Raw genomic sequence first — 27025 nt, 5'->3', positions numbered from 1 at the left:
GTAATATGACATGAAAATAGAATTTCTGGTTTTCTCTGTTGTTGTTCAGTCCTTAGTCGTGTCTGACTCTTTACAACTCCATGGACTGCAGCATGCCAGGCTTCCCTGTCCTTCACTATCTCCCAGATTTTGCCCAAACTCATGTCCATTGAGTCAGTCATACCATCCAACCATCTCATCGTCTGTTGTGTCCCCTTCTTCTCCTGCCTTCAATCTTTCCCAGCATCAAGGTCTTTTCCATTGAGTTGGATCTTGCATCAGGTGGCCAAGGCTTCAGCTTCGGCATCACTTTCCAATGAATATTCAAGGCTGGTTTTCTCTACTTATATCAACTGTCTGAGTATACCATCAAAGCCCATTGGACCCAATATTAGTTTTCAAGTTTATTTTTTGGTCACTGTGTTTGTAAATATTAATATTTCATGAATTTTATTCTTAAAGGCCTTGCACAGAACAAGAGAAGAGATAACAAAAGGAGGGATATATGAGAGAGAAGAATAAAAGATCAGATTCACTGTAGGAAGTAAGGGACAAGGGGGTTCCAATGGAGGCATTACTTTGGATTAATGTATTATTTGACTTCAAAATTCATATTCAACAGTAAATTCATATTCATCAGTAAATTCAATATTTACTGATCACCTACTATTTACTGGGCCCTTGTTAGAATCAGAACAAAACAGTGACTATTATAGAATGAATCCCAATCCTCATGAAGCTTAGAGTATAGCAAGAAATATGGACATGAAACCAGTCATTACAAGTGTGATAAATGTTATGAAAGGAGAAACATATTTCTGGAGCTCCTGGCGTAAGTCCTTTTCCTCTCCTTTAAGCATCTGTGACCCCTAGGGTTTTCTCCTATGTCCTTTTACATTTTCACTCAAAACCTCTCTTAGGAATCTCACCTAAATCCAAAGTCACTCAGCCAGTATAGACTTTTCCAAATATACATCTTTTGCTCTCTCTCTCTCCCCCTCAAGATTTAGACTGACAGCTACCTGTTCTAACTTTACCCACTACGGTCTGGTTGGCATTTCAGACTCAATTTGGCTGAAAATGAACTCATTTTTTTTCCCCTCAAAATCTGTTTCTCCTAACATGTTGTACCTGATGTTAATGATTGGCAATGTGCTCCACCCATTTCCCAAGTGAAAAGCCTAGAAGTTTTTAAAGAACCCGCATCTTCTTCAGCTCCATCTCTGATGACTGCATAGGTCTATCATTGGTTGCTTCCTCTTTCTCATTGTCTTATTTCAGGCCACCGTAACTTTTGCCTGTATTACTGCATTTACATTTTATGTTAAATGATACAGGCAAGTGGTAGAGTTTTTCATTTACGTATGTGTTTTTAGTTTTATTGCTTTTGGCCAGAGGCTCAACTTTACTCTTCCTACTTCTTGAAATTTATTAAAGATTTCTTTGTGGTATAATGTATAGTTAATTTTTTGACGATGTCCTACTAGCGTTGAAAAATACATTCTTTGGTTTTTATAAAGTTGGATACTTGTCAATAGAGTAACAATTATGTTACGTTAATAATTTATGTTATTTAGGTCATTCCTATTTATACTTACCTTTTTTGTCCACTTAATCCTCTATGGACAGAGAGTGACAAAATACAATTTTGACTATTAATAATTATCCTGTTGTGCTTGTTTTGATTGTATTTTGTACATGGGCGTCAGTGCTTATTGGGCATCCCAGAAGGCTCAGTGATAAAGAATCCTCCTGCCAATGCAGGAGATGCAAGAGATGCAGGTTCTATCCTGGGATCAGGAAGATCCTCTGGAAGAGGGCATGGCAGCCCACTTCAGTGTTCTTGCCTGGGGAATCCCATGGGCAGAGGAGCTTGGCAGGCTACAGTCCATTGGGTCACAAAGAGTCAGACCTGACTGAGTGAGCACACATGCATGTCAATACTTACTCAGTTTCCTTGTGTTTCAAGTTGTTTCTGTGATTTCTTTCTGTCTTTTTCTTCTCTCCAGCCAAAAAGCTCAGCCTCTGCAAGACTGCTTACCATGCAGAATCCATCTCTTTGACTCTGCTTCACCAGTAGATCATTCCTGGGAGAGTAGTGGTTTTTTTTGTTGTTGTTTGTTTCTGGGTCCAGAGAAAGTCCTTCTGCCAGTCCATGCACACACACACCTGCCATCGTTATAAATAAGGTCTTGTTAGTGCTCCCTCTTAGGGAGTATCACCTGTTTTGGGAGGATATCGCTATGTAGCCTTGTTAGAGGTGCAGCTGCAGACATGTCTTTCCCCTGGAGTGCCCCTCATTGTCACATTCACTGCATCTGGGAGCCTTTGTCTTATACTGTGGTCAAAGTTCTATGCAGTTTTGTTGAAATGGTGTTTGTGTTTCTATTTCTTGTTGTGGTTCAGGAGCAATTTTTGAAAGGAGAAATGAGTAGCATCTTTATTAATATTTCATTATGTAAAACCCCCAAATACCATTGCTATTAGGCTGGCTTCTGAATCTGCAGACTTGTCCTCCCATTCAACTTCAAACTGGCTTTCAGAGTATGCTTTCTCAATGAGATATCTGATAGGGCATGTTCTTGCTTAAGACCCTTCAGTGACTCTCTACCACCTGCAAGTTACAATTCAAACTCCTTAGCATGACACAGGATGTTCTTTATGATCTGACTCTTGTCAAAAGTCTTTAAGCCTAATTTCCTCCCTTCACAACACACACATCATACTGAAATGTTTGCAGTTTCGCAGTTTCTTTGTCTTTGTATATTCTATTTGTTTGGCCAGGAATGGAAGCTTATACTCAGACCCAGCTGAAGCATTTCATTCCTTGGTTTCTGTCTCATTGTGAGATCTCATGTACAAGCCTTGACTGTGTGCTCTGACAGCATCCATGTCCAAATGCCAGTTTACTTCTTTATTTATTTCATTTTTATTATGTACCAGGTCTTACTAAGTCTTGGATATAGAGTAGAGCAAAATAGACAAAAGTCCTGCCCTCAGGTTTTATAAGATGATAATATATCATGAGTGTTAGATTATCATTGTCTTCACTAGCATGTGAAATCCTTGAGTGCATGTTTGCGTTTTTAATCTTTTTGTCCAAAGTTCATGGACTAAAGAAGATCCTCAACAGGTGTTTATCAAATGAACAAATGATTAAGAGGGAGCCCAAGTTTTTTTCAGTAGTCCAGATGAGAGGATATTGGTTCCTAATTTCAAAGCAAGGAAAAAGTGTGCAAATTTTTACATTTCTGACATTTAAGCATTGAGTTTTGGTGATGGAAGGGCTTTTAGCATGATCGAGGTTTCTAGATTGGGCTACTAACGGAGGGGAACATGGTAGGGCAAACAAGTCAGGAGTTGGGTTTAGTTTTGGACTCTGCAGCATATTTTTAACTTTCAAGTGAAGCTGAATCATGATAGTGAACATGCTGCATTCCAAAAGGGTGCTAGACCATATGCCCAAACTTCAAAGATTTGTAAAAGATTTAGAGAGCGAAAGCAGTATTTTTATGGGGGAAGGATTTTGGGGGAGAAGAGCTGTGACATAAAGTTCCCCTCCTTGCTCCTCTCTCTACCTAGCATTGTAGCTGGGGACCAGAGCTACTTCTAAACTAAATACGCAGTGAGAGGGGCTTCACTGGGACCACATGGAGAGCTTCTGTAAGTGCCCAGAAAATGGGGAACTTAGGGATGCAGTGATTGACATGAACTTCATGAAAAGGTTGGAATAGCTCGTATCCGCCAGCCAACCATTTGCCACTGCATTTCCCTGATGGAGGGTCAGAGGTATTCCAGGGATGGTTACATGTGTAACCTTTAGTAGGAAAAGCCAGCCTTAGGTGTTTTGGAAAGAAATCCTGACCAAGAGAGTGGGCTCTTGGGCTAATGGCTTCCTGGTAAGAGGCTGTGGAGACTGAAGCCAAGGATGTCTGGGGCAGCCATGTGAAGGACAGGCATTGCCTATCATTACAAGAATGCAGTTTGCAAGACCTAACAGAAATGTTGGAAGAAGTCACCAGGGTACACATGAGAGAAAGACTCCCCTGTGAGCATCTGCCAGGTCCAAGGGGTAATGAGAAACCTCTTACAGTGACAGATGTCATTGTATTTCCTATCCCGCTGACCCCTACTGGGACATACTCTGCTGGGAAAGGACAAAAAAGGCCCTGTTTTTCTAGGGCAGATGACAGATGTATAGCCATCCCCAGGTGGGGGAAGAGGAATAGTTTCTAAGTGACATCAAGTTTGGAGTCCTGAGTTTGATTGGTCTGAGATTCTTAATTTCTGAAATCTATATCATGCGATCTAAAAAATCTTGAGGACTTGAAGCTCCCATCAGAGTCAGGGTAAGGGCTATCACCATCCGCAGAGAAGGTTTAAGGGGACAGGGGATACCAACATAAAGCTGTAACAGGATTATACCCCAGGAGTGCTGCTTGGTTAATGTACATTTAGGAGCCTTTTAGCTTACAGTTCAGTTCAGTCGCTCAGTCGTGTCTGACTCTTTGCGACCCCATGAATGGCAGCACACCAGGCCTCCCTGTCCATCAACAACTCCCAGAGTTCACCCAGACTCACATCCATCGAGTCAGTGATGCCATCCATTCATCTCATCCTCTGTCATCCCTTTCTCCTCCTGCCCCCAATCCCTCCCAGCATCAGAGTCTTTTCCAATGAGTCAACTCTTCACATGAGGTGGCCAAAGTACTGGAGTTTCAGCTTTAGCATCATTCCTTCCAAAGAAATCCCAGGGCTGATCTCCTTCAGAATAGACTGGTTGGATCTCCTTGCAGTCCAAGGGACTCTCAAGAGTCTTCTCCAACACCACAGTTCAAAAGTGTCAATTCTTCGTGCTCAGCTTTCTTCATAGTCCAACTCTCACATCCATACATGACCACAGGAAAAACCACAGCCTTGACTAGATGGACCTTTGTTGGCAAAGTAACGTCTCTGCTTTTGAATATGCTATCTAGGTTGGTCATAACTTTTCTTCCAAGGAGTAAGTGTCTTTTAATTTCATGGCTGCAGTCACCATCTGCAGGGATTTTGGAGCCCCCAAAAATAAAGTCTGCCACTGTTTCCACTGTTTCCCCATCTATTTCCCATCAAGTGATGGGGCCAGATGCTATGATCTTCATTTTCTGAATGTTGAGCTTTAAGCCAACTTTTTCACTTTCATCTTTCACCTTCATCAAGAGGCTTTTTAGTTCCTCTTCACTTTCTGCCATAAGGGTGGTGTCATCTGCATATCTGTGGTTATTGATATTTCTCCGGGCAATCTTGATTACAGCTTGTGGTTCTTCCAGCCCAGCGTTTCTAATGACGTATTCTGCATATAAGTTAAATAAGCAGGGTGACAATATACAGCCTTGACGTACTCCTTTTCCTATTTGGAACCAGTCTGTTGTTTCATGTCCAGTTCTAACTGTTGCTTCCTGACCTGCATACAAATTTCTCAAGAGGCAGATGAGGTGGTCTAGTATTCCCATCTCTTTCAGAATTTTCCTCAGTTTATTGTGATCCACACAGTCAAAGGCTTTGGCATAATCAATAAAGCAGAAATAGATGTTCTTCTGAAACTCTTGCTTTTTTGATGATCCAGTGGATGTTGGCAATTTGATCTCTGGTTCCTCTGCCTTTCCTAAAACCCGCTTGAACATCTGGAAGTTCATGGTTCATGTATTGCTGAAGCCTGGCTTGGAGAATTTTGAGCATTACTTTACTAGCATGTGAGATGAGTGCAATTGTGCGGTAGTTTGAGCATTCTTTGGCATTGTCTTTCTTTGGGATTGGAATGAAAACTGACCTTTTCCAGTCCTGTGGCCACTGCTGAGTTTCCCAAACTTGCTGGCATATTGAGTGCAGCACTTTCACAGCATCATCTTTCAGGATTTGAAATAGCTCAACTGGGATTCCATCACCTCCACTAGCTTTGTTGGTAGTGATGCTTTCTAAGGCCCACTTGACTTCACATTCCAGGATATCTGGCTCTAGGTCAGTGATCACACCATCGTGATTGTCTGGGTCATGAAGATCTTTTTTGTACAGTTCTTCTGTGTATTCTTGCCACCTCTTCTTAATATCTTCTGCTTCTGTTAGGTCCATACCATTTCTGTCCTTTATCGAGTCCATCTTTGCATGAAATGTTCCCTTGGTATCTCTAGTTTTCTTGAAAAGATCTCTGGTCTTTCCCATTCTGTTGTTTTCCTCTATTTCTTTGCATTGATCGCTGAAGAAGGTTTTCTTGTCTCTTCTTGCTATTCTTTGGAACTCTGCATTCAGATGCTTATATCTTTCCTTTTCTCCTTTGCTTTTCACTTCTCTTTTCACAGCTATTTGTAAGGCCTCCCCAGACAGCCATTTTGCCTTTTTGCATTTCTTTTTCTTGGGGATGGTCTTGATCCCTGTCTCCTGTACAATGTCACAAACCTCATTCCATAGTTCATCAGGTACTCTATCTATCAGATCTAGTCCCTTAAATCTATTTCTCACTTCCACTGTATAATCATAAGGGATTTGATTTAGGTCATACCTGAATGGTCTAGTGGTTTTCCCTACTTTCTTCAATTTCAGTCTGAATTTGGCAATAAGGAGTTCATGATCTGAGCCACAGTCAGCTCCTGGTCTTGTTTTTGTTGACTGTATAGAGCTTCTCCAACTTTGGCTGCAAAGAATGTAATCAATCTGATTTCGGTGTCGACCATCTGGTGATGTCCATGTGTAGAGTCTTCTCTTGTGTTGTTGGAAGAGGGTGTTTGCTATGACTAGTGCATTTTCTTGGCAAAACTCTATTAGCCTTTGCCCTGCTTCATTCCGTATTCCAAGGCCAAATTTGCCTGTTACTCCAGGTGTTTCTTGACTTCCTACTTTTGCATTCCAGTCCCATGAGATTGCTAGCAGTGTGTTGTTGGAAAAGGCGATAAGGGTCTCCCTCAGAATCCCGAGGGTTACCAATATTAATAAGGAGGGTAGAGGGAGAGGAATGTAGAGCGTAAGCAGACATTGCCACAGAGGTGGGAAACACTAAAAAGAGAGTGATATTAATATCAAGGAAATACAAAATCTGGAAGATACAGGTTCTGAGGAGCCTGAAGTTTATTGAGTTATAAATAATTGAAGCTTATTTAATTAGTAAATACAAATTTGGTACAAAGTAGATGTTTATTTATAAAGAGAAAATAAATACCAAGAGTATCATAATATCTAATATGACATTTTTATTAGTAAGTTATTAACACCTCTGTTTTCCTTATGCTTTCTTTACTGTGCAATATTTGATTGCCTTCTCTCCAGAATAAAGAGAAAATAATTCAGTCTTTAAGATGGTTAATAAAAGCTCAGTTTTAATTTTTAATGATTTATCATTGATTTACTTTTAGAGATTTTTATTATGAATTTCAGTTTATTATTATTGGTAATGGCAAATCCATTTTTAGAATTATTACATTTGGGAGGAATTCTTTCACATGTAAAGTTTATTTCACATGTGAAGATGAAGATATCAGGGCATTTAAAGTATTCCTATGTGGCTCCTGTGGCAATTTCAAAACCTGGGCACAATTTCTTTATCTCATCTCCCATTTAGAGGTGGAGTTATATCCCTTCCTTTTGAATTGGGGCAGGCTTTTGTATCTGTTTTATTCAATAGTGTACAGTAAAAAGAATACATTTGAATCAGTTCTAATGAGGTGGATGAAACTGGAGCCGATTATACAGAGTGAAGTAAGCCAGAAAGAAAAACACCAATACAGTATACCAACACATATATATGAAATTTAGAAAGATGGTAATGATAACCCTGTATGCGAGACAGCAAAAGAGACACAGATGTATAGAACAGTCTTTTGGACTCTGTGGCAGAGGGAGGGTGGGGATGATTTGGGAAAATGGCATTGAAACATGTATAATATCATATATGAAATGTGTCACCAGTCTAGGTTCGATGCATGATAGTGGATGCTTGGGGCTGGTGCACTGGGACGACCCAGAGGGTTGGTATGGGGAGGGAGGAGGGCGGAGGGTTCAGGATGGGGAACACATGTATACCTGTGGTGGATTCATGTTGATGTATGGCAAAACCAATACAATATTGCAAAGTAATTAACCTCCAATTAAAATAAATAAATTTATATTAAAAAAAAAAAGAAAATGAAGCTATGTCACTTCTGCCATTGGGTCAAAAAAGGTCATGCACTTCCCTGCTTGGTTACAGGAATACTTGATGTTGGAGTCCTATTCCCAGTGTTAGGAATCTGATTACACAGAAGGCACTCACTGTCCTCTGGGGAAACTCAAGACATGTGGTGAAGCAGTGTGTGGGTTCTTTGACAATCTCAGATGAGTCCTGTTTTGAAATCATCCCATCTTAGGTGGTAGACATAGAATAAAGGAGCCTACAGATAATTCTAGCCCCTGCCATTTGAATCTTTCTATCTGAGGTCCCACTTATGGTGAAACAGAGAGCAGACGTCCTTATTGTGCCAGTTCACGGTCCTAATCCACATTAAAAAAACTGTTTTGTACTAGTAAGTTTTAAGATGATGTGTTACACAGCATGAAGAAATAACATGAAGAAATACCAATCTTAAACTGCTTGAATTAACATAAATTTACCAGTTAGTTGTCAAAGTTTTCTTCATTGTCAGTTCAGTTCAGTCGCTCAGTTGTGTCCGACTCTTTGTGACCCCATGAATCGCAGCACGCCAGGCCTCCCTGTCCATCAACAACTCCCAGAGTTCACCCAGACTCACATCCATCGAGTCAGTGATGCCATCCAGCCATCTCATCCTCTGTTGTCCCCTTCTCCTCCTGCCCCCAATCCCTCCCAGCATCACAGTCTTTTCCAGTGAGTCAACTCTTCGCATGAGGTGGTCAAAGTACTGGAGTTTCAGCTTTAGCATCATTCCTTCCAAAGAAATCCCAGGGCTGATCTCCTTCAGAATGGACTGGTTGGATCTCCTTGCAGTCCAAGGGACTCTCAAGAGTCTTCTCTAACACCACAGTTCAAAAGCACCAATTCTTTGGTCCTCAGCTTTCTTTATAGTCCAACTCTCACATCAATACATGACCACTGGAAAAACCATAGCATAACTAGACGGACCTTTGTTGGCAAAGTAATGTCTCTGCTTTTCAATATGCTATTTAGGTTGGTCATAACCTTCCTTCCAAGGAGTAAGCGTCTTTTAAGTTCATGGCTGCAGTCACCATCTGCAGGGATTTTGGAGCCCCAAAAAATAAAGTCTGACACTGTTTCCCCATCGATTTCCCATAAAGTGATGGGACTAGATGCCATGATCTTTGTTTTCTGAATGTTGAGCTTTAAGCCAACTTTTTCACTCTCCACTTTCACTTTCATCAAGAAGCTTTTTAGTTCCTCTTCACTTTCTGCCATAAGGATGTTGTCATCTGCATATCTGAGATTATTGATATTTCTCCCTGCAGTCTTGATTCCAGCTTGTGCTTCTTCCAGCCCAGCATTTCTCATGATGTACTCTGCATATAAGTTAAATAAGCAGGGTGACAATGTACAGCCTTGACATACTCCCTTTCCTATTTGGAACCAGTCTGTTGTTCCATGTCTAGTTCTAACTGTTGCTTCCTGACCTGCATACAGGTTTCTCAAGAGGCAGGTCAGGTGGTCTGGTATTCCCATCTCTTTCAGAATTTTCCACAGTTTATTGTGATCCATTGTAGTGACATATTATTCTATGTTATTTTCCTTGAAATTAATTTTTCCTGTTAAATTAGCAGGAAATTAAAAAGAAATGAGTACAGATGTGATTGAACAAGGACCTTTCAGGCTAGGGTAAGAACATGAGCAAAGATGTGGCCTAGCAAAGATAGGGGATGAATTTGGATAGAGTGTAGTGAACACACAGGATGGCAGTGGGTGATAAAACTGGAAAATTGTGTTGAGGCCTGGAAAAGACGAGGGAAAAGGTATCACATTTTAGCATGTATCTGAGAATAGACTATCAGATTCTGATGAGAAGCAGAGGGAAAACTAAGTTAAAGAATAAGGGACCTGAAGGTGGATCACAAAAAAATTGAAAAGTGATATTCTATTTGGTTAAGATTAATATTACAGTCAGATAATCTTTGGTTTGAATTCCATCCCTACCATTTACTAGTCTATAAAATCAATGTTAGTAACTAATTATACCTTAAACTGATTGACAACCACAAAAATACATCCTTCTAAACCTAAACAAAATATGTTTCCAACTGAACTTCTCATTAGCTGGATCCCCAAAATGTCTTTGGTTATTCAAATGCCATCTAATATGAGGGGGATGTTTTGGAGGGGGTGGGAGTCAGTGTGGCTAGAGACAGTAATCCTAATTGAGGTTAAATAGCTCACTTTTTTGAGTGGGAAAACATATGATCATGTGAAAAACTTACTAGGGCTCCTCCCAGCACGCTACTCCTCTGTAGTGTGGAGGGCCTTGAAGCTTATTCTTTGCTATCTTTGTGATCAGTCTACTTCTGCTAATGGAGGTGTGTGTTTTTAGAATTAGATGGTGGGAGACTTATGAAGGGGGTCTAGTAGAATGAAGACAAAAATAGGTCATTGACTTTAGCAATAAAGAGTCCACTACTGAAATGTGAAAGTGGTTTCCATGAAAAGTAGTTGGCGTGTGAGCAAGGAAATAATTTTGTTGAAGATCTAAAAGTGAAGAATTTTGTTGGATGAAATCCTGGGAATATCCTTCTGGACCTGGGGTTTAATTTTTTTCCTGGTTGAAGTCCCAGATAAGAAATTCTCCTTAGATGGCCCCCTAAGTAGCAATAAGTTAGTAAAGCTTCTAGACTTAAAATTGTAACCAAATTTTCAGTTGTTATGATTGTGTAAGTATTCATTTAAATTTTGAACAAAGGAGAGTGAACCAGCAGAGCACATCTGCAGCTAATAGGAACCAGAGTTAGCCTCATCAGAAGGGAAGCGCTTTATCCTTCTCAGCAGCTGTTGTTATTCAGTCGCTCAGTCGTGTCCCACTCTTTGCGACCCTATGGACTGCAGCACACCATGCTTTCCTGTGCTTCACCATCTCCTGGAGTTTACTCAAACTCATGTTCATTGAGTCAGTGATGCCATCCAACCATCTCGTTCTCTGTCATCCCCTTCTTCTCCTGCCTTCAATCTTTCCCAGCATCAGGGTCTTTTCGAATGAGTCAGCTCTTCGCATCAGGTGGCCAAAGTATTGGAGCTTCAGCATCAGTCCTTTCAATGGATATTCAGGACTGATTTCCTTTAGGATTGATTGGTTTGATTTCCTTGCAGTCCAAGGGACTCTGAAGAGTCTTCTCCAGCACCACAGTTCAAAGGCATCAATTCTTCGGCAATCAGCCTTTTTATTGTCCAACTCTCCCATCCGTACATGACTACTAGGAAAATCATAGCTTTGATTATACGGACCTTTGTAAGCAAAGTAATGTTTCTGCTTTTTAACACATTGTCTAGGTTTGTCATTGCTTCTTTTCCAAGGATCAAGTGTCTTTTAATTACATGGCTACTGTCACCATCCACAGTGATTTTGGAGCCCAAGAAAATAAACTCTGTCACTGTTTCCATTGTTTCCCCATCTATTTGCCGTGAAGTGATGGGATGATCTTCATTTTTTGAATGTGAAGTTTTAAGCCAGCTTTTTCACTCTTCTGTTTCACTTTCATCAGGAGGCTCTTTAGTTCCTCTTCGCTTTCTGCCATAAGGGTGGTGTCTTCTGCATATCTAAGGTTATTGCTAATTCTCCTGGCAGTCTTGGTTCCAGCAGCTAAGGCTGCAGTAACAGTCACTGCTGCTGCCATTGCTGGGTGTGTGATGGAAGGGTCTGCTTTTGTCTGTATAGACACCAGGGGACGTCCAGAAGTCCTAGGATGCTCTATAAGAAAACTTGATTATGAAGGGAAAGGGAAGATAAAGGGCCTCAGATTAAAAAAAAAAAATAGGGTCAAGGAAAAAAAAGTTTATTTTAGGATGGAAACGTCCTGAACTTGTTTTTGACTAAATAAGTTAGCAATGGAAGAAACAGGACAGTGGGGGAGATAACTAGTAAAGCCAAGGAGATGGCTGAAGAGGATAGAATAAATGACAGGTCAGAACATTGTAAAGATGGTAACAATAACCCTGTATATGAGACAGCAAAAGAGACACTGATGTATAGAACAGTCTTGTGGACTCTGTGGGAGAGGGAGACGGTGGGATGATTTGGGAGAATGGCATTGAAACATGAATAATATCATATATGAAACGAGTTGCCAGTCCAGGTTCAGTGAATGATACTGAATGCTTGGGGCTGGTGCACTGGGACGACTCAGAGGGATGGTACGGGGAGGGAGGAGGAGGGAGGGCTCAGGATGGGGAACACGTGTATACCTGTGGCGGATTCATGTTGATGTATGGCAAAACCAATACAATATTGTAAAGTTAAAAAATAAAATAAAAAAAAGAGCCCTACAGCACTGCAAAAAATAAAATAAAATAAAAAATAAAATAAAATATCAATAACAACAACAAAAAAGAAAATTGTAAATGAAAGTAGCTGGCATTTGTATCTCTACTGACTTTCTATTTCTTTAATGAAGTGCTATATGTTCTAGATGATTTGGCTCCTTTATCACAATAAAATGCTCCCCCTTATCCCTAGTAACATTCCTTGTTGCGAAGTCAATTTTGTCTGATATTAATAGAGCTACTGTAGTTTTCTTATGAGTAGCATCACCATTTTATATCCTTTTCCATCCTTTAATTTTTTCTAGAATGGTTGTATTTTTATGTTTATAGCAGGTTTCTAGGAGATAGCATACAGCCAAAGTCTTTCTGTTTTATCCAGTCTGACCATCTTTGTCTTTTAACTAGAAGATTTAAGATTATTTAATGTAATTATTAATATAATTTGGTTTAAGTTATCCACCTTGCTATTTGTTTTCTGTAAATCTCATCTCCATATGTTCTTTATTACTTCCCTCTTTTGATTTTTGATTATTCCATATTTTTAATACTCTATTTGTTTTAATTCCCATTTTCATATTAACTGTATCTTGATTTTTTAAAGCAATTTCTCTCAGATTTATAATAGGCATCTTTAACTTATTACAGTTTTCCTTCAAAAATACTAAATCAATTTATAAATTATACAGGAAGCTTATAACTGTATATAGGCATATCTCATTTTATTTCACCTTGCTTTATTGTACTTTGTAGATAATGCCTGTATTTGTTAAAGCAAATTGATGGTTTGTGATAGCCCTGCTTCAAGCAAGTATATTGGTGCAATTTTCCAGTAGCATTTGCTTACTTTGTGTCTCTGTACCATGCTTTGGTAATTCTCAGAATTTTCAAGCTTTTTCATTAGTATATTTGTTATGGTGTGACTATGAGCACCTGACCTGCCTCTTGAGAAGCCTATATGCAGGTCAGGAAGCAACAGTTAGAACTGGACATGGAACAACAGACTGGTTCCAAATAGGAAAGGGAGTATGTCAAGGCTGTATATCATCACCCTGCTTATTTAACTTATATGCAGAGTACATCATGAGAAACGCTGGGCTGGAAGAAGCACAAGCTGGAATCAAGATTGCAGAGAGAAATATCAATAACCTCAGATATGCAGATGACACCACCCTTATGGCAGAAAGTGAAGAGGAACTCAAAAGCCTCTTGATGAAAGTGAAAGAGGAGAGTGAAAAAGTTGGCTTAAAGCTCAACATTCAGAAAACAAAGATCATGGCATCTGGTCCCATCACTTCATGGGAAATAGATGGGGAAACAGTGGCAGACTTTATTTTTGGGGGCTCCAAAATCCCTGCAGATGGTGACTGCAGCCATGAAATTAAAAGACGCTTACTCCTTGGAAGGAAAGTTATGACCAACCTAGATAGCATATTGAACAGCAGAGACATTACTTTGCCAACAAAGGTCCATCTAGTCAAGGCTGTGGTTTTTCCAGTGGTCATGTATGGATGTGAGAGTTGGACTGTGAAGAAAGCTGAGCGCCAAAGAATTGATGCTTTTGAACTGTGGTGTTGGAGAAGACTCTTGAGAGTCCCTTGGACTGCAAGGAGATCCAACCAGTCCATTCTGAAGGAGATCAGCCCTGGGATTTCTTTGTAGGGAATGATACTAAAGCTGAAACTCCAGTACTTTGGCCACCTCATGTGAAGAGTTGACTCATTGGAAAAGACTGTGATGCTGGGAGGGATTGGGGGCAGGAGGAGAAGGGGACGACAGAGGATGAGATGACTGCATGGCATCACTGACTTGATGGCTGTGAGTCTGAGTGAACTCCGGGAGTTGGTGATGGACAGGGAGGCCTGGCGTGCTGCGATTCATGGGGTCGCAAACAGTTGGACATGACTGAGCGACTGAACTGAACTGAACTGAATTATCTTTGATGTTATTATTGCAAGATGATTACGCTCAATGAAGGCTCAGATGATGGTTAGCACTTTTTTTTAACACTAAAGTTTTTTTTTCCCTTTTTCATCTTTATTTCAAAAAATTATTAATATTATTTTTTAACTTTACAATACTGTATTGGTTTTGTCATATATCAACATGAATCTGCCACAGGTATACACGTGTTCCCCATCCTGAACCCTCCTCCCCCTCCCTCCTGTACCATCCCTCTGGGTCATCCCAGTGCACCAGCCCCAAGCATCCAGTATCATGCATCGAACCTGGACTGGCGACTCGTTTCATATATGATATTATTCATGTTTCAATGCCATTCTCCCAAATCATCCCACCCTCTCCCTCTCCCACAGAGTCCACAAGACTGTTCTATACATCAGTGTCTCTTTTGCTGTCTTGTATACAGGGTTATTGTTACCATCTTTCTAAATTCCATATATATGTGTCAGAGTGAAGTAAGCCAGAAAGAAAAACACCAATACAGTATACTAACGCATAAATATGGAATTTAGAAAGATGGTAACACTAAAGTGTTTTAAAGTATGTGCATTCTCTTTTGCAGACATAATGGTTTTGCACACATAACATAGTACAACATAGTGAAAACATAACTTTTGTATGCATTGCTGCTGCTGCTGCTGTTAAGTTGCTTCAGTCGTGTCTGACCCTGTGCGACCCCATAGACGGCAGCCCACCATGCTCCCCCGTCCCTGGATTCTCCATGCAAAAGCACTGGAGTGGGTTGCCATTTCCTTCTTCAATGCATGAAAGTGAAAAGTGAAAGTGAAGTCGCTAAGTCGTGAAATTAAAAAATTCATGTGACTCACTTTATTGCAGTATCTGCATTATTGCAAGAGTCTGGACCGGAACCTGCAGTATCTCCAAGTATTTTATTTCCCTTCCCATCCTTTGTGCTACTATTCTAATAATTTTCTCTCCATATATCTTATAAACAACACAATATATTATTTTTTCAGTAAATAATCATTTTAACTTTTAAGGAAATTTTTTAAAATGAGAGAAATGTCTTTTTATCCTTACATATTTATCATTTCTGGTATCCTTCATTCACTTAAACAGACGTGAGTTTCTATCTGATATCGTCTTCCTTTGGCCTGAAAACTTCCTTTAACAATTACTTGCTGTGAGAGTTCACTAGCAAGAAGTTCTCTCAAATGACTTTGCTGAGTATAGGATTCTATGTTGAATCTACCACCTGCCCTGGCTCTGCACTTTAAAGATGCCCTTCTATTGTCTTCTAGCTTGCATAGTTTGCAACAGGAATTCTGTAATTATTTTAATTTTTGATTCTCTATATGTAATATGCCCCTTTCCTCCCTGCTGCTTTAAGATTGTCCTTTTATGTCTGCTTTTCAATAATTTGATTATGTGCCTTGGTGGTTTTCTTTGTGCTTATCCTGTTTAGGAGTTGTTGAGTTCTAGAAATTTTGCATTTCTAGATTTCATTAAATTAGAAGAAAGTGTATAGCCATTAGTTTTTCATCTATTCCATCCCTCTCCTACTTTGTTGTATAATTATGTTTCCGGTTATACATAGGTTAGAACAGTTGATATTGTCCTTCAGGTAACTATGGCTTTCCCCACTACCTTTCTTTTCTAGTCTTTTTTTCCTCTGTGGATTTCACCTGGATAGTTTCTATTGTTTAATCTTCAAGTTCATTCATCTTTTGTTCAACTGTGTCTATTTTTATTTTAGATACTGTATTTTTTGTATCTAGAAGTTCTATTCATGTTTCATTTGTTTTCTTACTATAGCCATAATGTCTTTTAAATCTTTGAACGTATTGAAACTAGCCATTTTAACTGTGTTTGGTAATTCTGTCATCTCTGTCATGTCTGCTTATATTTCTGTTGATTTTTTTTCATATGTCTAGAAATTCTTTTTCCACGTCTAAAAATGTTTTTCTTGGATGTCAGACATTGTGAAGTCTTGATGTTGACTGCTTAATTTTCTTGTGACCTTTAAATATTTTTTATTGAACTGTAGATGAACAGTGTTAGTTTCTTTCATGTAGCAGTGATTCAGTTATATATATATGCCTATATATATTCACATTCTTTTCCATTATGGTTTATCAGGGGATATTGAATATAGTTCCCTGTGTAATACAATATAACCCTGTTGTTTATCCATACTGTATATAAATTTGCCTGTGCTAATCCCAAACTTCCGGTCCTTCCGTCCCCCATCCTCCTCCTCCCTTGGCAACCACAGGTCTGTTCTCTGTGAGTCTGTTTTTACTTTGTAGATATGTTGATTTGTGTCATGTTTTAGATTCCACATATGTGATACCATATGGTATTTGTCTTTATCTTTCTGACTTGCTTATGATAATCTCTAGGTCCATCCCTGCTGCTGCATGTGGCATTATTTCATTTTTGATGGTTAAGTAGTATTCTGTTGTATATATACACTGCATCTTCTTTATTCATTCCTCTGTTGATGGACATTTAGGTTGTTTCCATGTTTTGGCTATTGGAAATAATACTGCTATGCATATTGGGGTGCATTTATGTTTTCAAATTATCGTTTTGTCTGGACATATGCCTAGGAGTGGGATTGCTGGATCATATGACAACTCTATTTTTAGTTTTTTGAGGAAGCTCCACACTATTCTCCACAGTGGCTGTACCAGTTTACATTCCTACCAAGAACTTAAGACGATTCCCTTTTCTCCTCACCCTCTCCAGCATTTGTTATTTTTAGACATTTTAATGATGACCACTCTGTGGTCTTTAAATACTGTTGGAGTTTGTTCTGGCTGACAGTTAGGATACGTGTGGATTACGTTGATTCTTTCAAGTCTTTAGGGCAAGTATGAAGTAGACTTTATTCTGTGGCTAGTTAATCCTTTCTACTGAGGTGTAATCTTTGGGATGTCTGCTCAATTCCCATTGTATGTAATGAGGTCTCTTTATTCTGAATTGCGGAATTCTTCATGATGACTATCAGTCTGGTAGGCACCAAAATGTGTTACTCAGCCAAAGTCTTGGGGAACTCTTAATTAGATTTCTAGAACTTTAAAATTTCTCTATTCTGTCCTCTACATTTTAGATATTTTAGCTTCTCTGAACTCTGATTTGTCTCCTTAATTCAGCAAGACTCCGAGGCCCTGTTTGCATCCTGCCATCCTAGTCTATGGTCTGAAAATTGTCCCCAGTCAAATATGGGAAATTGTAAGATCACCTCCTTTGTTTCCCTTTTCTAAGGAATCAGAATCCTACATTGTCATCCTTGTTTGAAAACAGTTGTTTCATTATTTTGTCTAACTTTCTAGTTATTTTTGATGAAGGTATAATAATTCTTAACCCTATTACTCCCTAATGACTATAATGGAGGAAGATGCAGTGATTTTATCCAGTGTTTAAAAGTGGTAGCAATTTATGAAAGTAAAGTAAAATATGGAATTATTTATGAAAATATGTGTAGCTATATACATTGAATGACCTGATCTTATAAATGTATACCCAGTGATTAAAATAAAATTATTCAAAAAGAAATGATGATATTCTATAATGTAATTATACTGTTAAATTCCTCCTAATAGGGCTGGAATCTTTATAAGATAATTTTTAATATAGCATTTATGTGCAGACTTGTTTCTTCCTAACAGTTACTGAATTTCTGGCAAGTGATTGAACAAAACAAGGGCATTAAGGACATTTATTTTTTGGAAATTTTATTTTTTCAGAGAATCAGCAAAATTATAACAGTAAAAAAAATAAAATCAGATTGTATGGCATTTCCTTACATTTAGTACTCTGTGTGTGTAATCATATGAGTTTTTCAGGATTCTTTCTGTAATTAGGGGTTATAAATGTCTTAATCTGATATTTAAAAACAGTAGATGATAAATCCAACCATGAATTTAGTATTAAATATTTTGCTCCTTATAGTCTCATGGAAAATTTCAATATTAAAGGTAAAAATTACTCATATTTTTATGCTATTATAGTCTACTGCCTTGTCATTATTGATCTTTTCAGATATTTATAACAACATCTAGCATTATTTAATGATCAGTTAATTGGGATCTTGTGTTTCCAGCTATACTTTCTTCCGTCAGCAAATATGGCTTTCTAACTTGGGGCATACACTTTTGTTTTATGGGCCTGAACAAGCCCATAGACATAATATTTCAACTTGTGCATGGTTGGCACATATAGTGTTTTTTCCACCCCCAAAGCAATTCTGACTTGCAACAGTGTTTTAGAGCTGCCCACTTTCTGTGGGGCATCATTTCTCCACGTTGTCATTCTCATAATAGCTCCCTATTCTAGCCATTAATGTTCACTTTTTTCATTCAGGAGGTGTATTTGTGACCTTAGGCCTGTCCTCTTCATGCCTTTAAGATATGTGCTTGATCCCTGGTCTAGAGTAAGAGAGAGAGCTAGAATAGTGGAGAATGAGACTATTGAAAGGATGGAAAAGTAGTCCTTTTGTATTTACACATGGTTCCTATAGTTTTCATCTCAGATTATGGATTTAATATTCTTAATTCTTAAAGAAGAAGAACGAAGCAGTTGTATTTGTCTTAACTTAGTACCTATTTCTCCAAGAGATTGGAACTGAATAAGGGAACAGATAAACCTGCATTATTCAACTAATTGAAGAAAGATTTAATCAAAAGGAAAGTTGGTAGAAGGCCACTTTCTATGGGAAAAGAGGCTAGAGGGTAGAGAGGACCTATTTTCTTTTTCTCTTCCATTAGTAGGAGGCAAAAACTTGCTGTTCCCTTAAACTTTAAATGAAGTTTAAATTTAAGTTCTTGCCTTTGTCGTGGTGAGACATTTACCTAGAGAAAAATCTGTTGGTACCATAGCTAGTGATTCAGTATGCACAGAAATTACTATGGAGAACATAGGTTCCCTTTTAATGAATATACACGGGCAATAGGTAAAAGCAAAGTATGTGAAATGATATACAGTGTTTTATTTTACATTTACCTCAGATAAGAGGAAACTAGGAAGGCTCAGAAAAATTTTGTTCTTAGACTGCTCATTTCTTTCTCCATTAATTTGTATTTCCTTTGAGCAAAGTGGATAACTTTGCATTATGAAACGTATTGTGTTTGTAGAAGCAGTACTCTATGTAGGCCCATCTGGTGGGGGAACTTGTTCCCTTTTGTAAAAAACCTTGCCTGTGTGTTATGACATCATTCCTTATAAAGGTAGAGATAGATTATTGTGCACATATAACATAATGAATTTATATGAGATATAGTGACTATCCCATGAGTGAGGGAACAAGACATAATTTGGAGTTGGAGCCTAGAGTGATTTATGAAGGTCATTGTCTTACAAGTTCAGATGCTTTCCATATGGCGTTGGAGAAACCCCCTTATGTACTGTATGTATAAAACATATGTAGCAAATTAGTTTCACTTACATTTTTTTCCCCTAAATATGTTTTGGTTTAAAAATGACAGTGTCTTTTGTTTATCTGTAAAATGCTATATCTTTTTTTTTTTTTTCTAAGAGAGGGATTATTAATAAGAAATGAGAGTTTTTAAATGAGGCTGACAGAATCAAGTGTGAGCCCCTCTGACACTGGGCCTTGCTGTGGCTTGGGTGCCAAAGTTTCCCATCTCATTGGATTTATGGCTTAACTTCTGTATCACGCTTAACTTGAGTGTGCTCAGCAATGTGACCTTGTCTGGGAAGAGGAAAAATGGATGGTTCATTTTCCAGCTGTAGTGTATTATATTTCCATCTAATTGCATTTTCAAATAGATGTGAAGATGCAACTACTTCCACTTAAAAGGAAATTGCACTACTTAGAGAAACATGGAGAATGGATTGGGAGTAATAATCAGAATCGAAAGTATTTTATGCCTAAAAGAATAAGCTTTTGTTTGACCTAAGCAGCAATCCTATTGATGGATTTGGGGTTTTTTGTTTTGTTTTGTCTTTGTCTCATTGTTTTAGTTGTGAAGACTTAAAGGGTGCATGCCCTCAGACTTTTGTCCAGTTTTTTCTAAACCTTTAGGAATTGTCTGATTTTATAAACCTTCACCCACTAAAATCTATAGTCTACGTATTCCTTTTTAATACTAAAAAGCATGAGTGCTTTTGCAAATTTCACATTTTATTTGAAAAAAATTGTAATGCAATTTGAAAATCTGGAGACTCATTGGGTTGTGACAAAAACAAGACTGGAAATCATTGGAGCTTTTAACCTCAAAGCAAGAGACTACCTAAACATTTTTGTTGGAGAAAAGTTTCTTGTCTGATTAAACACATGTCTGGCTGGATATATGTATGCAGTTGGTCTGTATCTCACTTATGGTATCCATCAAAACTGAAATATTCAACTAGGATTATAGAATACTCATAGTTGTACAGTTTCTAAATCACATGTTAGTTATAGTAGTATAATAATTACTTCTTGGTTTACAAATACTGATAAGTGTGTTTGGAAAATATTCTTAGAAGATAAAAATAAAATCTAGGAAAATATGACTTTCTTTTTAGTTGGACCAGAGCAAAGTACCTAGAAAATAATTAACCAGGATGAGGGGGATATTAGGATTTGAACAGAGTTTTTTAGCTTTTGATCTCCAGATTTAACTCAAAATGAATAGGTATTTGTGTTAAGCATATATATGTTTGTATATGTGATAATACATTCAAATTCAGTAATATTAAATTATCATTAAGGGATTAAAATACATCAGTAGTTCATCTTGGCAGAATGTCTACAAGCTCCCATCAAGTGTCACCAAAGCCTGATAACTGTATCGTAATTTCTATGCAACAGTTGGTGTCTGGGCACCAGAATGTGTGAGCTATCCACTTATCTTTGAAAGAAGAAAGAATTGCTCCAGTGACGTTTTAACAATTGCTTTGGCAACTAGCTTCATAGATAATACTTTTCCTGTAGACACAGAAGGGGTACGGGTCTTTGCAACTGTCAGTTGAGCTCTTTCAGAATCACCACGAGCATTTGCACTAATGAAAATTTCCCTCCATATAGGTGGGCAAATTTTGGTCTCGGTGTAAATCTTCCTCTTCCTTCACTCTTTGCACAGACAGCTCATACAGCTGTGCACTCTGTTTCCTCAGCAAAGGCACGTGCAGCTACAGGAGTGTGATTTGGGTGTGAGGAAGTTGTGCAATAGCAGGTCCTCTGAATGTCTTTCCCCTTGTTCTCCGTGTTATGGCTGTGTGTGTGCCACGTTCCACGGGAACACGGTTGGCTTTGGAGACCGAGGAAAGAAGATAGAACTCTGTGAAGTCTGAACATCTGTTAAGAGTCATGAATGGCTTCGGGGATGAGCTCATCAGCAGGTAGGTCAACTAACTACTCAACCCAGCTATCATCAGCCAGGTTCACTACTGTTGCCCCATTGAGAATCCCTAATGTGTCGCAGGGGACATGAGATTAGATAGTCATCCAAAGAGCTGATTTCCTCCTGTCTGGGGTAGGGGTGGGGATGAGAATGTGGAAGAAAAGGGAATGTGAAAAGCCATTTCTGGAGACGTATTTGAGTAACTCACACCACGATGTGTAAAAGAATACAAAGCAAGTAGAGATCAACAAGCCTTCATGCTGGTTTGTCCTCCAGAGACAAGACTCACTACATCTTGAAGGAGGATGTTAACCTAAAGTCTATTTCTGTCTTTGAACATTATTTCTCAAACTAGGCTCAGAGAATCCTGGTGGCCCACTCAACATAGTGGGCCCACTCAACGTGGTTTATCACTAAAAGGGTTCAGTTCAGATCAGTCGCTCAGTCGTGTCCCACTCTTTGCGACCCCATGAATCGCAGCACGCCAGGTCTCCCTGTCCATCACCAACTCCCGGAGTTCACTCAGACTCACGTCCATCGAGTCAGTGATGCCATCCAGCCATCTCATCCTCTGTCGTCCCCTTCTCCTCCTGCCCCCAATCCTTCCCAGCATCAGAGTCTTTTCCAATGAGTCAACCCTTCACATGAGGTGGCCAAAGCACTGGAGTTTCAGCTTCAGCATCATTCCTTCCAAAGAACACCCAGGGCTGATCTCCTTCAGAATGGACTGGTTGGATCTCCTTGCAGTCCAAGGGGGACTCTCAAGAGTCTTCTCCAACACCACAGTTCAAAAGCATCAATTCTTTGGCACTCAGCCTTCTTCACAGTCCAACTCTCAGATCTATACATGACCACAGGAAAAACCATAGCCTTGACTACACGGACCTTTGTTGGCAAAGTAATGTCTCTGCTTTTGAATATGCTGTCTAGGTTGGTCATAACTTTCCTTCCAAGGACTAAGCATCTTTTAATTTCATGGCTGCAGTCACCATCTGCAGGGATTTTGGAGCCCCCAAAAATAAAGTCTGCCACTGTTTCCACTGTTTCCACATCTATTTCCCATGAAGTGATGGGACCAGATGCCATGATCTTCGTTTTCTGAATGTTGAGCTTTAAGCCAACTTTTTCAGTCTCCTCTTTCACTTTCATCAAGAGGCTTTTTAGTTCCTCTTCACTTTCTGCCATAAGGGTGGTGTCATCTGCATATCTGAGGTGATTGATATTTTTCCCGGCAATCTTGATTCCAGCTTGTGTTTCTTCCAGTCCAGCGTTTCTCATGACATACTCTGCATATAAGTTAAATAAGCAGGGTGACAATATACAGCCTTGATGTACTCCTTTTCCTATTTGGAACCAGTCTGTTGTTCCATGTCCAGTTCTAACTGTTGCTTCCTGACCTGCATATAGGTTTCTCAAGAGGCAGGTCAGGTGGTCTGGTATTCCCATGTCTTGAAGAATTTTCCACAGTTTATTGTGATCCACACAGTCAAAGGTGCTTTTCTCTAATTCATAAATAAGCAAAAAAAGGAACAAAAGGAAAATACATGAAACAAACCGATACTGTGCCTAGTATCTTCTTAATACTACTGTTTTACTCCATAAATTTAGTTCTAATTGTTTCTCATTAGGCCTACATTTGTTAAACTCTACTGTTTGGTAGGCAGAGCACTAGGTTGGAAATATGTACACGAATCACACACATATCCTGTCTTTAATCATCTTCCAGTCCAGTGGAATAGACAGGCACAGATAATTTCATTTTGTTGGGGAGCAGTAGCAGATGAACCAGAAACAAATAACTACGAATTGAACAATTTTGAAATTAGATTTTCTTGAATGTTTTGAAGATGCAATGATTTGTATACATGTAGTGTAATGTATTTTCCATCAATTAAGTGTTTTCCTAATTTTTGTGATGGCACTAAATGATGGTGTGGGGGAGGTGTACCAGCTGTAAAACCGGGCTTAAATCTCTGCTCATGAGCAGAGTGAATTTTTGAGTTTCACCTTCTTCATCTGCATTACTAGGGTGATACTGCTTTCTATGCAGGATTGTTGAGAAAGAAACTGCGTGTAAAGTGCCAGCACTTGCTTGCAGATGTAGAAATCTTCTTTGCTACATCTCAGTTGAGTGGTAATAACACTTTTGGATAGTCTAGTGATGAGGAATAAATTTTCTGGTGACAAAGTAGTAATGATTAGAAATAAGTAGGGACTCAAATGCCAATAATTATGGGTTGTGCTATAATGTGGGGCCATATTATTGCTAGGGAACTTGCCAACTTCCAAGTAAAAAGTTTTCAAGCCTGTGGTGATTGATATATCACTATTTTATCCTCCTTATCATTACTTCCTCTGTGTATTGTCTCAGGATATTACAAACTGAGCTAGAATGTGCTATAGGGGTCATCTCGTGTTGCCTCCTCTATTTTGGAACTGGGAATGGGAGGCCCCAGTCTTTCTGTTCATTAGTAATAGGCCTAGGAGAACTCACGTGTGTTGAGATCACAGATCTTTTCACTATCCCACCTGGCCTCCTAACTGTGCTTTCTGCAGGTGACCTCCTGGTCATTTGTGTGCACACAAACACTTTTCTGCAGTCTACCTGGTGCCTTACACATTAGGCTTCTGGGTGACACTGATACTATTACTCTGGTTGGTTACTCTCTTTATATTTCCTTTCCCCAGAACTTATTTTCTTAATTTTTCAAATCAATGTCAAACCATTTGACAGATGTTTTCCAAAGTGGCCTTTTATTGCTTACTTAGAGTGAAAATATTAATGCTTGTAACAAAGCTGTGCTCATGTTTTCAGTAGACTCATTCCCCGACTATCCTGCCCTTAACAGCTGGCTTTGTTTCTTCCAGTCCTAGACTTTAAAAAGCACGTTCCTTTTCACTTGTTTTGTGTTAATATGTTTCAGAAGTGTTCATTAAATGGATCAATTTTTCCACCCCTTTCAACACTAGAAAACAAAACAAGTTGAATCATGTCAAAAACAAGTAGTCTACAGGGATGAAATAAGTATCATGGCCTTTCTGGATGTAATTTAAAAATTTGAGGCCATATCATTTTGTGAATTCTATAGAGACTAGTTAAATACCACTAGGGAGGAAAAGTTTGTTATATAGAAAAACAAATACTTTTTTTTTTTTTATAGCTTTGAAGCCCTAAGCTTTGAAGAATTTATTATGAAAGTGACCCAGTGATCCATAGACTGGGATTTTTATACTACATTGTCAGGTTATGAATAAAATACCCTGTTATATAAGACAAAAGTATTTTAAGATTTATTGCTTTTAAAATGCATAAGATGCTTTATACCAATATATGATATGGATTCCCTCACAACATATATTATTGCTATTAACAATATTAACTATTGTTAATTATGTTAAAATATGCTATTAACATATTTTGGCATGTAGGATGTTTGTAACCTCAGTATTACAAAATACCTCATTGCCCAGATGTGGCTGCTCATTAAGCATTTCTTGAGGAACAGAGTTGTCTAGAAAGAGCCTCAGAAATCACTTGAGAATTTTGGATCAAGATGGAGAAGTGAGAAGATGTAGGGCCCACAAACCCATCAAAAATACATCAACATGAGGATCAATTCTTATTGAAAACCTACTGGTGGAGGGACTCCTGTACAACCAAGGCTGTAAGAAGGATACATCCATGATCGGCTTGGAAGGAGAGAAAGTCAATCAGGTTAGGACCTATGCCCCTGAGGGGACTCAGAAGAAAGGGTGAATGCATGGGCAGACACCAGCCCTGCGGAGTGACTGGTTTAAGCTGCACATCGGATGCCCTGATCCTGAGGTCTTATCCGGAGAAGACAAACCCTTGGAAGGCCTGCTGAGACCAGAAGAAGGGCTGTGGGAGCTTGGACTGCACTTGTGAGGAGCACATGTGTGATGGCTTGCACAAAAAGTAGGACGGAGAGAGGTCTGCCCTAGTGGCTGGTGGGTTTCCCACGACTGTCTCCCCCCAGCCCCAGCGGAGCCAAGGCTCTGGTCCCGCTCCCTCTGCGTCACAGCGTGGCACTGGATCTGAGAAAACCATAATGGGAAAAGATGACCATGGGACGCAGGGCCCACCTGGTCCTGAACTGAAAGCCTGCTAAGGCCCCCCATTGTTTCATCACACCTCACCTCTGGGGCAAGAGTCGAGTGTGAAGACAGGGTAAAGCACACCTTCCCTGGTGGTTCAGATGATAAAGAATCTGCCTGCAATGCAGGAGACACAGCTTTGATCCCTGGATTGGGCAGATCCCCTGGAGAAGGGGAGAAAGAAATGGCAACCCACTCCAGTATTCTTGTCTGAGAGATCCCTTGTAGAGAGGAGCCTGGAGGGCTGTAGTCCACGGGGTCACAAAAGAGTCACACATGACTTTGTGTATTAGGGTTTCCCTTGTGGTTCAGTTGGTAAAGAATCTGCCTGACCTGGGTCAGGAAGATCCCCTGGAGAAGGAAATGGCAACCCATTCCAGTATTCTTGCCTGAAGAATCCCATGGACCGAGGAGCCTGGTAGGTTCCCAGTTCACAGGTTGCAAGAGTTGGACATGACTTAGTGACTAAACCACCACTACCACCTGGAGAAGGGAATGGCAACCCACTCCAATATTCTTGCCTGGAGAATTCCATGGACAGAGTAGCCTGGTGGGCTACAGTCCATGGGGTCTCAAAAAGTTAGACACAACCAAGCAGCTAACGCAACAGCAAAGAGAAGGGACCCAGCTTGGGCTGACGCTTGGGGCTTTTTGCTCCAGCAACTTAGGATCAGACCCCACCCCCAATAGAACTGTGGCGGCCACTGAGCAGAGAGGATGTCCCGCCACACCAGGTGCCAGGCTTAGCCCCTCATCTTCAGCCTCACTCTACCCAGGCGGTAGCTGCCAGTACATCTAAAGAAAGTCTTAATTTAAATCAACATCAAATCCAGGTCTCCCACCAAAGGCGTGGGCACACACAGTTTCTACTGGGATGCTCCCACATAAAGTTGCCTGTTCAAGACTGCAGTGGGTTTCATCTGAAATTTGTAAAGGCAGAGATAGTTAAGCAAAATGAAAAGGCAAAGGAACTACTCTCAATTGAAAAAGCAAGAAAAAATAGGAAGAAAAACATGAAACACATAAACAAATTACCAGATAAAGAATTCAAAGCATCAGTAATGAAATGTTAACTGAATTAGGCAAAAGAGTTGATGTACACAGTAAACACTTTAATAAGGAATTAGAAAATATAAAAAAGACCCGATAAGAAAGAATTCAACAGCTGAAATAACACAATAGAAGGAATGAATAGCAGACCAAG

At 39.4% G+C, this 27025-nt stretch overlaps 1 protein-coding gene across 5 annotated transcripts in view; it reads left to right on the top strand.

The window, feature by feature from the left end:
* DKK2 (dickkopf Wnt signaling pathway inhibitor 2) overlaps positions 1-27025 on the top strand; it is a 605998-nt gene that overhangs the window by 109895 nt on the left and 469078 nt on the right. For 2 of the 5 annotated variants that reach the window (XM_086406965.1, XM_086406964.1), the window contains exon 2: positions 21621-21703. The exons of the other annotated variants lie outside the window; for them this stretch is intronic. The gene's annotated coding sequence lies outside the window, so the exon portion shown is untranslated. The remainder of the gene's footprint in view (positions 1-21620; positions 21704-27025) is intronic. 5 annotated transcript variants of the gene reach the window in all.

The sequence above is a fragment of the Bos grunniens genome, chromosome 6, assembly GCF_055505025.1.
Source record: "Bos grunniens cultivar Pamir isolate PY7600 chromosome 6, Bosgru_T2T1.0, whole genome shotgun sequence".
Taxonomy (NCBI): Eukaryota; Metazoa; Chordata; class Mammalia; order Artiodactyla; family Bovidae; genus Bos; species Bos grunniens.
The sequence above is the reverse complement of the archived record's forward strand: the minus strand, read 5'-3'. Positions and strand labels throughout refer to the sequence as shown.